The sequence below is a fragment of the Zootermopsis nevadensis genome, unplaced genomic scaffold (genome assembly GCF_977971745.1).
Source record: "Zootermopsis nevadensis isolate Lab colony 2312 unplaced genomic scaffold, Znev_1.0 Znev_ptg000001l, whole genome shotgun sequence".
Taxonomy (NCBI): domain Eukaryota; kingdom Metazoa; phylum Arthropoda; class Insecta; order Blattodea; family Termopsidae; genus Zootermopsis; species Zootermopsis nevadensis.
This window is the reverse complement of record NW_028259133.1, coordinates 17936481-17951189: the sequence shown is the minus strand read 5'-3', so window position 1 is coordinate 17951189 and position 14709 is coordinate 17936481. Positions and strand designations below refer to the sequence as shown.

Below are 14709 nucleotides of genomic sequence, written 5' to 3'. Positions count from 1 at the left end.
TTAGGAATGCAAAACATTTTTAACCTCTTAATCCATTTATAAGTTTTACTGGTGATGAACACTATATTCTGGTGGTTTGTTTTTTGTTCATGGTATAATGATGAGATTAAATTAAAATGGTGGTAAGGTCCCCCACAAAATTAAATACCTGTCCATGAATAGAAATCAGCTTAAAGCAGAATTAAAACAGTTCCGTTTGCCTCATACTTTTTCAGATACTTTTGAAACATTTTTCCAACATTTGGTAGGCCTGTTGGGTGGGGGGGGGGGGTTTGATTAGGAGGATCAGCATAACGTAAGGCCTATACTAAAACTGGTAAACACAGGAAATGCATGAGTGCGAGTCGAATCCATGATCCCAGTATTCAAGCAACTATGACCCATGCATAAGACACCCCTCAGATTAACAAACTAAATAAGCACTATATTGTAAATCTATATGTAATTTTCGATTTGTATTTACGAGGCCTGATCGAAAAGTATCGACACTTGTCTGAGGTCTTGTACATTGCAGTGAGTGGTGACGCATTCCATTATTTTAGTCAGTCCGAAGTCAGTGATTTTGTCACATGATTTATCGAACAACGTGAGTGCATTCAGTTTTGTCAGAAATCGATCGAAACTTATCGTCTGATGCAAATAGCATTTGGAGACGCAGTAATGAACAAGGCACTAATTTTTGAGTGGGTCTGTCGACGATTTGGTAAAACAAGTCCATGTTTTAGTGCGGATTGTGAGATTGACTCTTTGTGGAATGGCTGAAGCGGTAGGAATTTGTTGTAGGTAATCTTACGCCATTTTAAGCAAAGATTTTAACATGAGGTGGCTTGTGTCTGCCAAGTTTTATCCGTGATTGCTCTTTACCTCGTGTGTCACCATGCCCGCGTCCGTCATAGTCTGACGTCATAATAGCGAGTTTCATGGAAGTGGGTGTATGGAAAGCCATGCAGTTAAGTTGTGGATGTCTTAATTTGTCGTGATTTGATGTTTAAAGTAATTTTAAAATAAGAACCAAGTTTGACGGGAAGATGTATGAAGTGTGGTAAAAGACAGTTTAATTTTCGTGTTCAGTTGGTTGCGTTAAACATATAGAATTCGCCATGAAACGGCACGTGTACATTAGAATTATGGAAAGCATGATAACTAGCAGCCTAACGAGGCAAGTGAACTTTTGCATTCTTGAACTCATACACTGACAGCAATTGTACGGTGTTAAGTGAAGCAGGATTGGTTGTGAATTATAAAATACTTTTGACAAGACCGTAAGAAGTGTGTAAGAAAGGGAAAGCCAAACCATGGTTTATTTCCCCGAGCCGGATTCCGATGCAGAAGTCTTGGTGAGTAATTGCCATTCCTGAATAATGCTTGATAGTGTAAACAGTTACTGCATAGAATTATGATTTTAATTGTGTGTTTAATTTAAACTGTCCTATGAACTGATGATGTCAAGATGTTTTTATATTGGCCTGCGTGGGTACCGAATCTACTGCATTGTCAATTTGCATTTAATCCAACAGGTGTCAAACGTTTTGTGTGTAAGTTAGGTTATTGGAACTTGTCTTGCAGTGTATAGAGTATGGAAACTGTTTACGTCTCTAAAGGAAGGCTAGAATAAGTTCTGAATTAATAGTAAAAGGTGTCTGTTTGTCAATTACCTTACAGGATCCCCTTTCCCCAAGGGTTATTTGTATTTGCATTATTTACAAAAAGTGTCATAAAAAAATTGATTTATGCGGTAAACAAAAAAGAAATACTTAATGTTTAAATAAACATAACAAAAATTCAAAACCTTTCGTGAAGTGTTTAATTTACTTCGTGATGCAAGACCACATTAACCCAGTGGAACAGGCCTGATTTAACGGATGTGAGACATTCGCGTATGCCGATGGGATCTGATGATGTTGTGGCTCTGTAATGTCATCGGATTAGAATGAGCCCGTAGGAAGGTCTAAGTGGGACTGAAATTAAATTGCACACAACAGCTTCTGGGCTGTGCTGATGGTGCAAATCTATTGGGGGATAACATAAATACCACAAAGAAGAACACTGAAGCTCTAATTGATGCTAGTGAAGAGGCTGATCTGGAAAAATCTTAAAATGTGGCAAAGTTAAGATATTTGGGAACTACAGTAACATATCAAAATATTGATTCATGAGGAAATTAAGAGCAGATTCAATTCGGGTATTTGCTACCATTTAGTTCAGGACCTTTTGTATTTTCGCCTGCTGTCTAAACACGCAAAGATCGAAATTTTTACCTGTAGTCTAAATGGGCGTGACACTAAGGGAGGAAATTAGACTGAGGGTGTTTGAGGAGAATATTTGTGCCTCAGAGGGATGAATTATTAGGAGGCTGAATAAAGTTGCAAGTGCAATCAGACTAATTAAGTCGAGGATGGGATGAGCAGGGCATGTAGCTCACATGAGAGAGAAGAGGAATGCATACAGGATTTTGGTGGGCAAGCCAGAAGGAAAGAGACCACTGGAATACCTAGACGTAGGTGGGAGGATAATATTAAAATGGATCTTAGAGAAATATTATGGGTGGTATGGACTGGATTCGTCCGGCCCAGGATACGGATCAGTGGTGGGCTCGTGTGATTACGGCAATGAGCTAATTCGCTGCATGTTGCAGACGTTTCCCAATCTGTTCTGAATAACGGATAGGGAAATCTCCTGGGGCTAAGATTGTTGTCATTGATGTGCGTTTCAAAGGAGGCAGTTCGTTAATCAGAAAGTTAGCGAATTTTGCCTTGGATATGTGTTCAACTGTCGTCTGTTTTATATTTGTGAACGTTCTAATCAATGTTTAAAAAACGCTGTATTGGTTTCGGCTGGGTCATAGCATCGATTTTTGGGGTGTGTTTCGCTAGACACTTCTGACATCTGTTGGATCTTCGCGGACTTTCTAACCTGCTAGCGTGTCTGCTTGCAGTGCTGACCGCGGATACTACGGGAACTATTGACGTAGCTCTGGAGCGGTTTCATTCATGACTTTGACCATGATATCATTAACTGTTATAAAAACATCACACTTCATTATGATTGGAAAATCCAAAAATGAAGGATGTTCCTCTCCGTCATCCGTGGAAATTGAATAAAACTGAAAAAAAAACACTCATGGAGTGAAATAGGCCGATGTAATGACGTTGATCTTGACTTTTTAAAAATTCTTCCTGTTTCATCTCTTTCGATATTTCCGAAATAGCTGTTTTGTTATTCAACGATTGTAGAATATTTATTTTAATTTTAAATATGTGAACGTTTCCGAAATATTTCGTCTTCTGGTTGTTAACAACAGAACCCTGGAAATCTGACGCCGAGTATCGTGACGACAGGCGTCGCGAAGACTGGCCTTGCGACGCTATAAGACTTTTGTGTGGTTATACGATAAAAATTCTCACGAATATATCTGAAACTAATTGTTATAAATGTTACTGCAAAGATGGATGTTTTGGGATTTAGGAATAATAAATTTTCGTATATTTAGCGATGCGTGTCGAACGATCATGCCTGTGATAAGGTTTCGGGAAAGAAGATTGATAAGAAATCAAGGAATTTGTCTGATTTCCTTCCAGTACCTAAAAGGCTACAAAAAGGCGTAGATGGCTGCATTTTCAATGAAAATATGAACCTATCTGTACGCACGCGTGACTCTCGAAATATCGGGTTGTATGTATTTCTATTGTCACGGACACCTCCGTGCTCAGCTGTTCTTAATCTGGAATAAATGTTCAAGAACGAGGGATCTTCATGCTAAGAAGAGCTGTAGAAAAAATTCCAGGGAGTGGAAAGACCTGGGTGGGGCTGATTTTAAAACTCGTTCTTTGTCATGGCGTTTGGCACACTCATGGTACACTAAACTAAAGTAACATTTCTTGTTTAGGTTCATAGGTGTCGTGTTTACTGCTCTTGGGCACTTGAAGTTTTTGTGAAAGTCCATAATAAACGAAAGTCTTGAAATGTAGGCCTAAGCCTCATTTCAATTCATTGAGTTAACTCATATTATTTATTAATTCAGTCCGTGCCGCATAGAAAACATAGCACTGTTGTTTTAGGAAATAATCGCTGTTTATTCTGAGAACGACACAAAACCCATAAACAAAAAATGCAGGTATATATTATATATTAAATCTTGTCCGTCTAATCACAATAAATTCTTATTAAATATTAAAATATTACAATAATTAACATTTAAAATATCAAATGATGTTCTTTATCGAAATATTCGATTTACATTAGACCATCATTTTTCACGACATGTTTCAGTTCCTAAAAGAACTATCTTCAGGTGTATATATAAAGATTCAAATCATTAATAACTTAGATACATTTTCTATATATTATTTTAGCGTACATTTTTATCAGATTTTTATCAGATATCAAACGATGTTCTTTTCCAGATTTTAAATATTTTAAATGTTAAATATTGTAATATTTTAATATTTAATAAGAATTTATTGTGATTAGACGGACAAGATTTAATATATATTTATTATATCACAATATGACGCAACTTTACCATCTCATAAAAAATGCAGGGTTACTGACTGCTAAGGCAGGTGGTACATTGGGTTACCACTGGTTAAAGGGTGGAGTACTAAAGTGCATAGATCTGAAATCCGCGTAACACGGCCGTGTGCAGTCCTCACAATTACGTCAATCCTAGGCTCATGTAATCTCCTTTATGGGTCTATGGCAACTGTGCGTGCCACCTGAGTTCGCTTTCACAGGTCTGAAATGTCTCTCGCAGCAACCGTGTGCCATGCCCGGAGTTTGCGTTTATGGATAAGACGTTAATATCAGAACGACAAGGATCATTCAGAATGTCAAAGTACAAAGGAGGGCGCATTTGAGGAGAATATTTGAACCTAAGAGGAGGGTAGAAGTGATATGGATCTAGCCATTCTATTTTCAGTTCTATTCTTTATAAATTTTCTTAAAAGTTTTATTTCAAAGAAGAATGTTAAAATATTTTGTAACAAGTATTTTTTAAACGGTACTTCCTGCTTAATTAGTAAAGTGATTATACACCTGATAACTACTGACCTACCAAACTGGGCAGAGCTATTTATGAGAAACTAATAGTTGTGTAGCTGGTAAAGAAATTTCCAACCTTTCATGCAACCCTAAGGTTCATTACCATCTTCACAAGGGCTCGCCACTGGTCTGTGATCCACATTAATTCAGTCTGTATTCTCTATTTTTAGTTGTTTAAAATTAATTTTAATGTTATCCTAATATATTCGTAGGTCTCCCAAGTGGTCTCTTACCTATAAATTTTGCGATTAGGTTTTTAGTGAATATGAAATTCAGAAATCTTTCTGACATTGTGAAAATGATGCATTAATTAACTCCAGCTTTATCCATGGTAATTGATTTGAATTTTACTGACATAATGACTAAAGTACAGAAATTTTAATCGTGTTACCGTATTGCTGTTTGTCTGTGGTAGTAGTTGTATATAGCAACCTTTAACTCTCTAAGAAATGAGGTAGAAAATGATTTGTGGTAAACTATATAGCACTGACACCCAGCGTATTTTTACAGGTCGTTGAGTGAAAAGGACGAACGTCCTCTTCCACCGTGTGTGTGTGTGTGTTTGTTTGTTTGTTAGTTTTTTTAGGTGGACGGTTCCATATAATTTGCTACCGTCACTATAAATCGTGTTCAGGCGAATCGTATATGAAGGGAAGGGACCTTTTATTATGATTTTAATTGAAATTTCAGAAAATAACAAGTAAATTCGTTGTTGATGTAAGTATAAAATAAAGAGCGATGTTCAGCCTTGTTGGCCTGATGGGGGTTGCTGAACGGATTGGCTTGCAGACGGGCACATCAGACAGAAAATGAGTTGAGTAAGAAGAAACACAAGATTTAAATTCGCATTATGACGTTTCGAACATCATATCATGAGGCTATTTGTCACAGAGGCGTTTAGTTTTTCGTAGTCCCTCGGTCTGGAATAGGAAGGTGTGTTTTAGAATTCAGCGTGGCTGTTTCTCGTTCAGTGATCCCCACATCGTAATATCTCCTTTTACGCGGAATATGGATTGTAGAACTACATGACGGATCTTGTAGGATTGTTGCTATTCTTTTTTGCGTACTTACAAGCTCAAATAAGTAGATCATTGTTTTGTTTTATTATACGAGATCATTTCAGTTCTGTTGCTTTGTATGAAAACTGTTACGCTCCTTTAATATTTACAGTAATTAAAAAAATCTAAGATATAAGAGTGTTCCACAATTTAAACGGATTGCGGTGCCTAATGTGTTTGTTAGCAACAGATTTGACAGGCTATAAAGAGATTGCTAAAATATATCGATTGTTTATCTAACGGTGATGTAATTATCTCAGACTCTACAGGTCGAATGAAACAATGTTTAATGGGCAATGAATTGGGAAGGACACCGAAGAATGGGGACTTTTGCATTTGCCCAGGGGTACTGAGGAAAACATCGAACTCACTCATATCATATTCCTTGCAGATCTATTTTAATATTATCCTGTTACCTACACTTAGATCTCCCGATAGACGTCTTCTTTTCATGTTCTCCGACAAAAAATGTTGTGTACGTTTATCATCTGTCATGTATGGTGCATTCTGAAGTTGCATAAATGTCGCCAGATTTAAATCATAAGCATCAGGAAATTGATTGAAAAATACCTACGAATTATTCATAAGGACTGATAATCCTGATTACGCTTTGTCTGGAAAAATTATTTCCAAACGAGAATATAACCAGATAGTACGTCATATGTGTCTTCTACGCTTTTCCATCATTAAAGCTGAAGACTGTCACGCTGTCCCTCGTTAAAGTGTGGAACACGAAGTCTCAGAAGAATATAAAAAAGGGTATTGTAGGACCTTATCATTCTTTTTTGCAGTTTCTTATACCAATTTCTAACGTAATTCTTGCCGGAGTGTTGTGATTTGGCGCACGAGACTGCGTGGGTGGATGTTTTTATGTGCGATAGTAGCACTGCATGTGTAGCGTGGCTCAGCTCGGCTCGGCGCGGCCCGGCCAGACGCCCCCTCACAGTCTGATGTCGTCACAGGCTCCAAGCGCCCACCGTTTGGATCCTAGCAACGCCACTTTCTCAATGAACGGATCGATTGGAGGGAGTGGCCGTGGCGCTCTGAATGACACAGGGTGTCTTTTCACCCTTGCTTTTCTATCACCCTGTACTCGTCTGGGTCTTAAACGTTCATCGGAACAGTTATCGGCGAAAGCAGTGGGTTATTACGCTTGAATTCAAGCTTCTTTGAACCATTTTCGTTGATTGGTGAAATATATTTTTGTATATCCTGTACGTTTCCTGGAAAGTATTTGTGTGTCACGAAACACCTTCTAGTTTACTTAAACACCTACGCATGTGGAGTCGATCTTTTATAGGTTACCCGTAAATAAACATGTTGGGACAAGTTCTATAAAAAGACCAAAGTACACTGAACGTGGTAAGGGGGAGATTTCTACAGGTGGCCTGAGTTACCATCACTGTATCGGCCTTCGTATGTTTGTTGCTTTGTCATTCATGTATAGTACGATTTATGTACTCTGTGTGTATGGAGTTCGCGTAGCGTTTGAATACTTTATGCGAAGTTTCTGTTTTGCAAAATAGTCCAAATATTCTGCTTAGTATTTGTCTGTAGACCATGATTTTGTATTTGCAAGAAGAATCTCTGTTCCATCATCACAGATGTGAAGTAACCTTGTGTGCAGACCGTACCACGCGTATTACTTATTCGAACACGGGCCCTGACAGTCAAACATGTGGAACTGAACACAGACGTTTCGTGCAGCGGCAGTGATTTTAAACCAACTGACACGGTTGATAGCTGTAGAACACTATTATTAATGTTTAGTCGCCGCGAACTGTTTGCCGTGACAGGGCGGCAACTTCTCTGACCGGAGTGTTGTGCGGGAGGACTAGCCCAAACAGCATGATTTCGGCGCTTTCTTACTGCGCACTCACGATGTTGAGCGAAGTAAAAAATAAAGAATAAACTAATAAGTAATAGACGAACTTCGATGGGGAACTTTATAATTTGTACCCATAATTTAAAATTATTAGAGAGATAAGATCAAAGGTGATGAGATGGGCGGAGCATGTAGCACACATGGGACAATGAGAAATTCATACGAAATTTTTATCGAAAAATCTTAGGATATCTGGGTATAATGAATTCCATGGAGCACAGACTTGAGAAATTGTATTTGTAATTGCATAGGCAAACATAATATTTAACACAGACGTACAGTGAAGAACTTGGCGGAGCGGCACAGATTCAGCTATGCGCGATAACTGCGTCGGTTGCCGAATTCCCTAGTCTTAGCGGCACAGCCGCCAAATGCATTCTTAGATATTTATTTTTTCTTATACGACCCATCACAGGCGAAGCTGTGGTGGCTTATTAGTTATTTAAAATCAAAGAATGTTACGAAAGACCTTTTTGATAGCCTGTACACACGAATTTAAAATTTGTAGCTGTAAGGCTACCGATGCAGTATAACCGAGGCGATGCATTGCATTTCGCCATAATGGAACTCAGTTATTTAACAGGTGGAATGCAATGTGATGGCTGAATGGATCACTCAGTGGGTCAAATGAAGAATGGATAGTACAACGGAACTTGTCATTGTATTATTCAGCCTCAGATCGTTTCATTGATCTAGCAGGTCACAGAGGCATAGGACTTCACTTACTTGGTGTTATCAATGAGTCCTCCGAACAAACTCTGCAGGAAGTTACGAAATCTACTGGCTTTCACAATTCTCAGCAACGTATGTAGCTATTTCATATGACATCTTCAAAACTTCAATAAAAAAGCGAATGTGTCGAACAGAATTGTATTCATTATCTTGATCATATCGGTACTCAGCAATTTGAATCGATGCAATAATTATGTGTTCACATTTTAGAATTGAAAATTAAATTTGCACCGGCATTCTTGAAAAAATTTGTCACGTTTGCTACTAAGTTCGTAAATGTAAATCTTTGTATGACTTTTCCCTTTTCAGCTATTTCCTCTCACAATATTATTTAAACAAAGGACACGAAATGTATCTGTTGTTATGACAGCCTTCAGTCTTCTAGTTCTCAGTATGAGGCATACGTACTCAAATTCACATCACTTATGCAACATATCTCAGACCAAAACACAATTGAAATTAAATTAATTTCAGAATTAACATCATACAATGAACAGAAGACTCAAACAGAATGAGTGATGAATATAAATATTTATAAACTTTTCATAATCATTAAAATACATCAATGGAAGTAGCCCCTTCATAGGGTTTCATCAGAATTTAATTTTTCTTAAACTTACCTGCTGCTTTCGGTTTTCGTTTGGAATTTCGTCATTATCTTTAAGACGAAACTGTTCCACTGACAAGACGAGGGTCACTGCAGCGAAAACATTGCCTGTCGACGGATTTCAGTGTGTGATGAATGGACCGCTCACTGGGTCAAACCAAACACTGGGAAGTGTGACAAACATATATATTATTCAAACTTCGACTAGTTCACCGATCAAACAGGCGGCATTGGATTAGGACATATTCCATTCGATGTAGTGTTACAGAGTAAACCTATCCAAGTGAGTTACATCAATTTACAATAATCAGGATGCTTCCGAGCCTCAAAATAAATATATTAGGCCTAGAAAGCCAGTTTATGTTATCGCGCTAGCTTACGCTCACAAAGGTGATACTATAGTCCGAACCTCAGAGAAAACGATTACGTAACGCGGCTGATATTAAACGTGGTGGTGCCCTGTTTTGTAGGTGCTGCCACAATTAGGTAACTTTTAGGAGTACTGGTATGGGTGATGAAAGTATTGAAATACCAAGTTTTGGAAGAATCGGGGGGAAGAAGAGAACTCGATAAAGGTGAGGAATAAATGTGGGTAAGGGATGGAGATACGAAACAAATTCACGTTGAATTTCAACGGGACTTTTCCACTAGTTATAAATCTTTGCTGATTGATTAAATTTATTTATCGTGGGTGTATTTACACATCTGCACTGAATATCCTTTGTAGACTGAATCAGCCATTCTATGTTTGTTTCTGCGCAACGAGATACAATGTTATATTATATATTAAGCCTAAACTATATTAAACTATACAACCAGTAACATTTATATTGGCCAGTTTATTGCAAAGGCAGGTAAGAGCCAAAGTAGATGCGATGTTTAACGACACTGTATCAAACTGCTAGACAGAATCATCAACTGACGCGAAACCACTGAACAAGCTGATTTTTAGCAGGTTAAAATTTCGACCAGGACACAATGTCTTTATTGGCTGATGGTTTACATTCAACACGAATTAACTGCTACAGCTGATACGTCGTAGTTAAACAAAACGACGTATCCTAACGTGAAATGCGTTTCGATGTTTTTGCTCCTGTGTTCACTACAAAACTCTAATGCGGCTAAAATATAATGGTGGAGTCACGAAGATTCGTAGAATCGGTACAAACAGCTATTCGAAGGTCCGCGGCGAATCGATAAGTAAACGTGATAGCAGAGATGCTGCAGAGCAGTCCATATTCTCGCACTGCATGGCTGTCAGTTATAAAGACGGAAGCCGTCGGAATGGATGGCCGACAAAGCTTTGAAGTGGGACCCTGTGCAGACACAGTAATCGTATCTTCTGAAGACGTGGTCGAGGAAAGTTATTGCAATGAGCCGGTTGTAACGGGGCCTGTACATTATAGGTCTATACAGACAATAATGAAAATACCTAAAACGTCCTCTTTTTTGGCAGATAGATCAACATATTTGAATTTATCTCAAGCGCAGTGGATCTTATAGGACGATGTTTAAAATTTGTCAATTGCGTTTGTATGCTTTGTGAGGGTTCACACAGCCTGACTATATTTTATATCATTTATAAATCTCCATCTTGACTTAAATTATTGGCTTATACATTCATGAAATGGCCACGGTGGTCTAGCGGTTAGAACGCTGGCCTTGTAATCCTGGGGTCTCGGGTTCGATTCCCGGCGGTGCCCGAATTTATAACTTGTGTTGGGCAAGGCCGTGGTCTAGGCAACACGGAGTTTTCCTCCGGGGGCTTCCCCGGTTTCTCCGTGGCATCCCAACAATTACTCCATTCACACACAGAAGAAGGCAATGTCAAACCATTTCTGGATCATCTGCCAAGAACGTATATGAACAGGTCCCAGTCCGAGAAAAGGATGGAAGGATCCTGTTCACATGGACCTGTCGTTAGACAGAACACTACAAAAAGAAACATTCATGAAGTACTCTGTCAATAAAGTAGATTGTAAATTATTAAAAACTGTTTCTTTTAATTGCATTGATGAAATTGCAGTTTCTGTGCATAAAAATGTGTCTTGTAATTATGAGCTCACGATAACTTTCATTTCCGACAAAAAGGTATACAAGTAACTTACGAAAATGAAAAAAATGCCACGTTGATTCACAAAGACGGAAACTCGGACATTCGCACTGATTACGTCACATGTTTCTCTTTTATATCAAAGAAAATGCACTTCATGGTTCAAATAGCTTTCATATTAAGCAAAAATAATTTCAGGGGAAGTTGAAATAATTATTAGTTCCCATTTTAGCCGCGAGAGAGCCAGTGAGTCGACCACGACAGAAATAACAATGGTCGGTGAATACGTCAGCTGTTACGCACGACTATCGATCTGTGAGAATAGGCGCCTATGGGTCCATATGGCAGCTGTTTGCAGAGTGAAAAACAATTGTAAATAAAGAACACCTAAAATTAGTTATATATATATATATATAACGGTCTTATAATTTAACGACGTAGTATCAACTGTAAAAGTTTCAGAATGTAGACTTTCAACCAAGTCATTATTGTGGTATTTGAATATTACTTGATTAATTAACCTTTGTTATGATAATTGATTTTTATGTTATTTAATGACGCTATTTCAGATAGAGCGGCGTCCTCCTGTCATAAATCGATAATGAATATGACCTGAAGCTTAATGTGGCATCGTTTATTCGTAACATTTGAGTTTCGTTCCCGAGACCGCAGCTCATAATAAGATCAGCCCCTTAGATTGCCAGGTCTACACGTGGATGCTTAGGTGGACGAAGGACAGAGTGAAGCATAAATGACGTTTCTATTTTTAAAAAACGTGCAACAGTGAATGTCTAAACGGATTTGAATAAAAATCCGAAATTAGTAAGTCTTTTCTTTTACACAAACTTAGTTATGCTCTTCACAACTTAGTACGAGTTTAACCCATATCTTCTTAGACCTACGTTTTTGATCCATACGTACATTAACATTACACTAGTAAATTGTTGCGAACTTATATTTATTGCAAGTTATTACAGATAATGTGCACGTGAAGTAAGAAAGTTCCATATGTATGATCGCAGTAGAAAGTTTTACATATGCAAATTAAGGCAATTTTTCAAAATTAAATAAAGACGTCAATAACTGACGAATGTCGTCATGATCGTGAATGTTAGTGATGATACTGGTCACTTTAACCGGGCAGTAGTATTGAACTTTTATAAATATCACATCGACCCTACTGTGACGTCATTGCAAAATAGCGTATGATTATTGATGTACCGTATAATTTACATTGTAATGTGTTTCGTTGAAAAAATTAGAGAACAGAATAAAGTAGGTAAAATTTTGAAGACAGAATGAAAGCAAAGTATGATAATTGAACAGTGGTAAATTAAAACTTTCTTATTTGAACTTGTAAATTATTTGTTATTTTATAAACCGACGTAGCAAAAAAAAAACTTTCTCTGGAAAAGTTGTTACACCTACATTGTTTTTAAATGATTGCCGGTATCGGGGAGAGAAAAATACCAGCTGAATCTATAACGTCAGCATTTATGGATTGTTGATATGAAAATTAATCGTTGGAGAAACAGGGTATGAGGATGTGAAATTGATTCATCTGGCAAATTTTGTAAATACGGCAATGAACCTTTGGATTCCTTACAAGGTGTAGAGTTTCTTGGCTGGCTAACCGACTACAAGCTTTTCAAGGAAGACCTACACGAAGACGTTATTGATCTGACGTTGGTAGATGACCACAGTACAGTTTAAATGTGTTTATTACAAAACGGCAATCATTACGCAGGAGATTCGAAAGGTGCAACTTATATGCATGAAGACGATGGAGTCTGATGTTAAAATTCCGACAAGAAGTCAATAAATACATCAATAAATCATTAAAGCTATTCGGGAATCGCAGAGAGCGGAGAGCCTGAACTTCATTCGCGTCTCCGTTGTTACGTTTGTGTGTGCCACTGCAGCAACGTTCTTCAACAACGTCACGGCGTCCTCAGTGTTGCCATGGTAACGGAACGGTGGGTTGCGTGGGCGCCAGGCGACGGACTAAATAAAGCATACGGCCTTGACACTTGGGGGACTAACCTAACGGACTAGGTCACGTCATGTCGCAGTCGTATACCTCGGTTGCCATCGATTCTACGACGACAACCACTTCCGAAGGAAAGCAGCTGCATAAGGGGTCTTGCACTTGAGGCTTCGTCCAAATTATGTTGACCACTCGATGAAGGAAATTAAAATAAGTTCAAATAGCGTGCTTCTGTGAATGTGATAGGCCTGACCGTTGGGTTTCATAAGAAAAGGGTAAATTTATTGATCAGCCGAGCAACTATCAGCTTTTTAAGAAGCCGCCTCCCACGTCCTGGAGTTTGTATAAAAGGAGTACAAACTTTTCCAGCTCTGAAACTCGGAACTGTTCTGTGAGATCATCGTTAAAAATAACTGTCAGTGCGAAGCGTGAGTAGTTCGGCCCAAAAGAGAAGGAAGGAGTTAAAACTGGCGTTGCCGAATGTGAATGGAGGCTCGGATCTTCTCATTTTAGCATCCCAGCTCCCTCTGAATCACATGTTATCTCGTATCAGTTTGTTTTGTCAACCTTTGCTGGCTCTGAGTTCCGCTGCCTAACACGTCGTTGGACGATTGCGTCTAGACCGAATTTCGGGGGTAGAAACCAGTGCGGGAAACAACCCTATCGTCCTTTAATAAACTACAAATATTAATTTGTCAACATTTGTCTTGACACCCATGTTTATTACGACGCTGTAGCAACTGCTAAGGTTATGTAGTCGGGACGGGTTGATGAAAACCACCAAAACGTTGAAGATGGCTGTCTTCTGCGTCGTAATGTCGTGTCGTCCGATAGAAGTTTACCAACGTTTCAGAGGTCCTTGCTGCCTTTATAATCAGGGCGATGGATCATCGCCCTCTGAAACGTTGGTAAACCACTGAGGATAAGATTTCTTTCTGTCTTCTGGGTTGCGCTGTGTAGTCTGATCGATGTTTACCAACGTTTCAGAGGTCATACTGCCTCCGTCATCAGGGCGATGAGTATGGAGATTTCTGTCTTCTGGGTTGTTGCGCTGTGTAGTCTGGTCGATGTTAACCAACGTTTCAGAGGTCATACTGCCTCCGTCATCAGGGCGATGAGTATGAAGATTTCTGTCTTCTGGGTTGTTGCGCTGTGTAGTCTGGTCGATGTTAACCAACGTTTCAGAGGTCATACTGCCTCCGTCATCAGGGCGATGAGTATGGAGATTTCTGTCTTCTGGGTTGTTGCGCTGTGTAGTCTGGTCGATGTTAACCAACGTTTCAGAGGTCATACTGCCTCCGTCATCAGGGTGATGAGTATGAAGATTTCTGTCTTCTGGGTTGTTGC

At 38.7% G+C, this 14709-nt stretch overlaps 1 protein-coding gene across 2 annotated transcripts in view; it reads left to right on the top strand.

Moving 5' to 3' along the window:
- The first annotated feature begins 271 nt into the window (after positions 1 to 271).
- Positions 272 to 14709, top strand: part of LOC110830547 (spermine oxidase) — a 241955-nt gene continuing 227517 nt past the window's right edge. For both annotated transcript variants that reach the window (XM_087344969.1, XM_087344965.1), the window contains exon 1: positions 272 to 1337. The gene's annotated coding sequence lies outside the window, so the exon portion shown is untranslated. The remainder of the gene's footprint in view (positions 1338 to 14709) is intronic.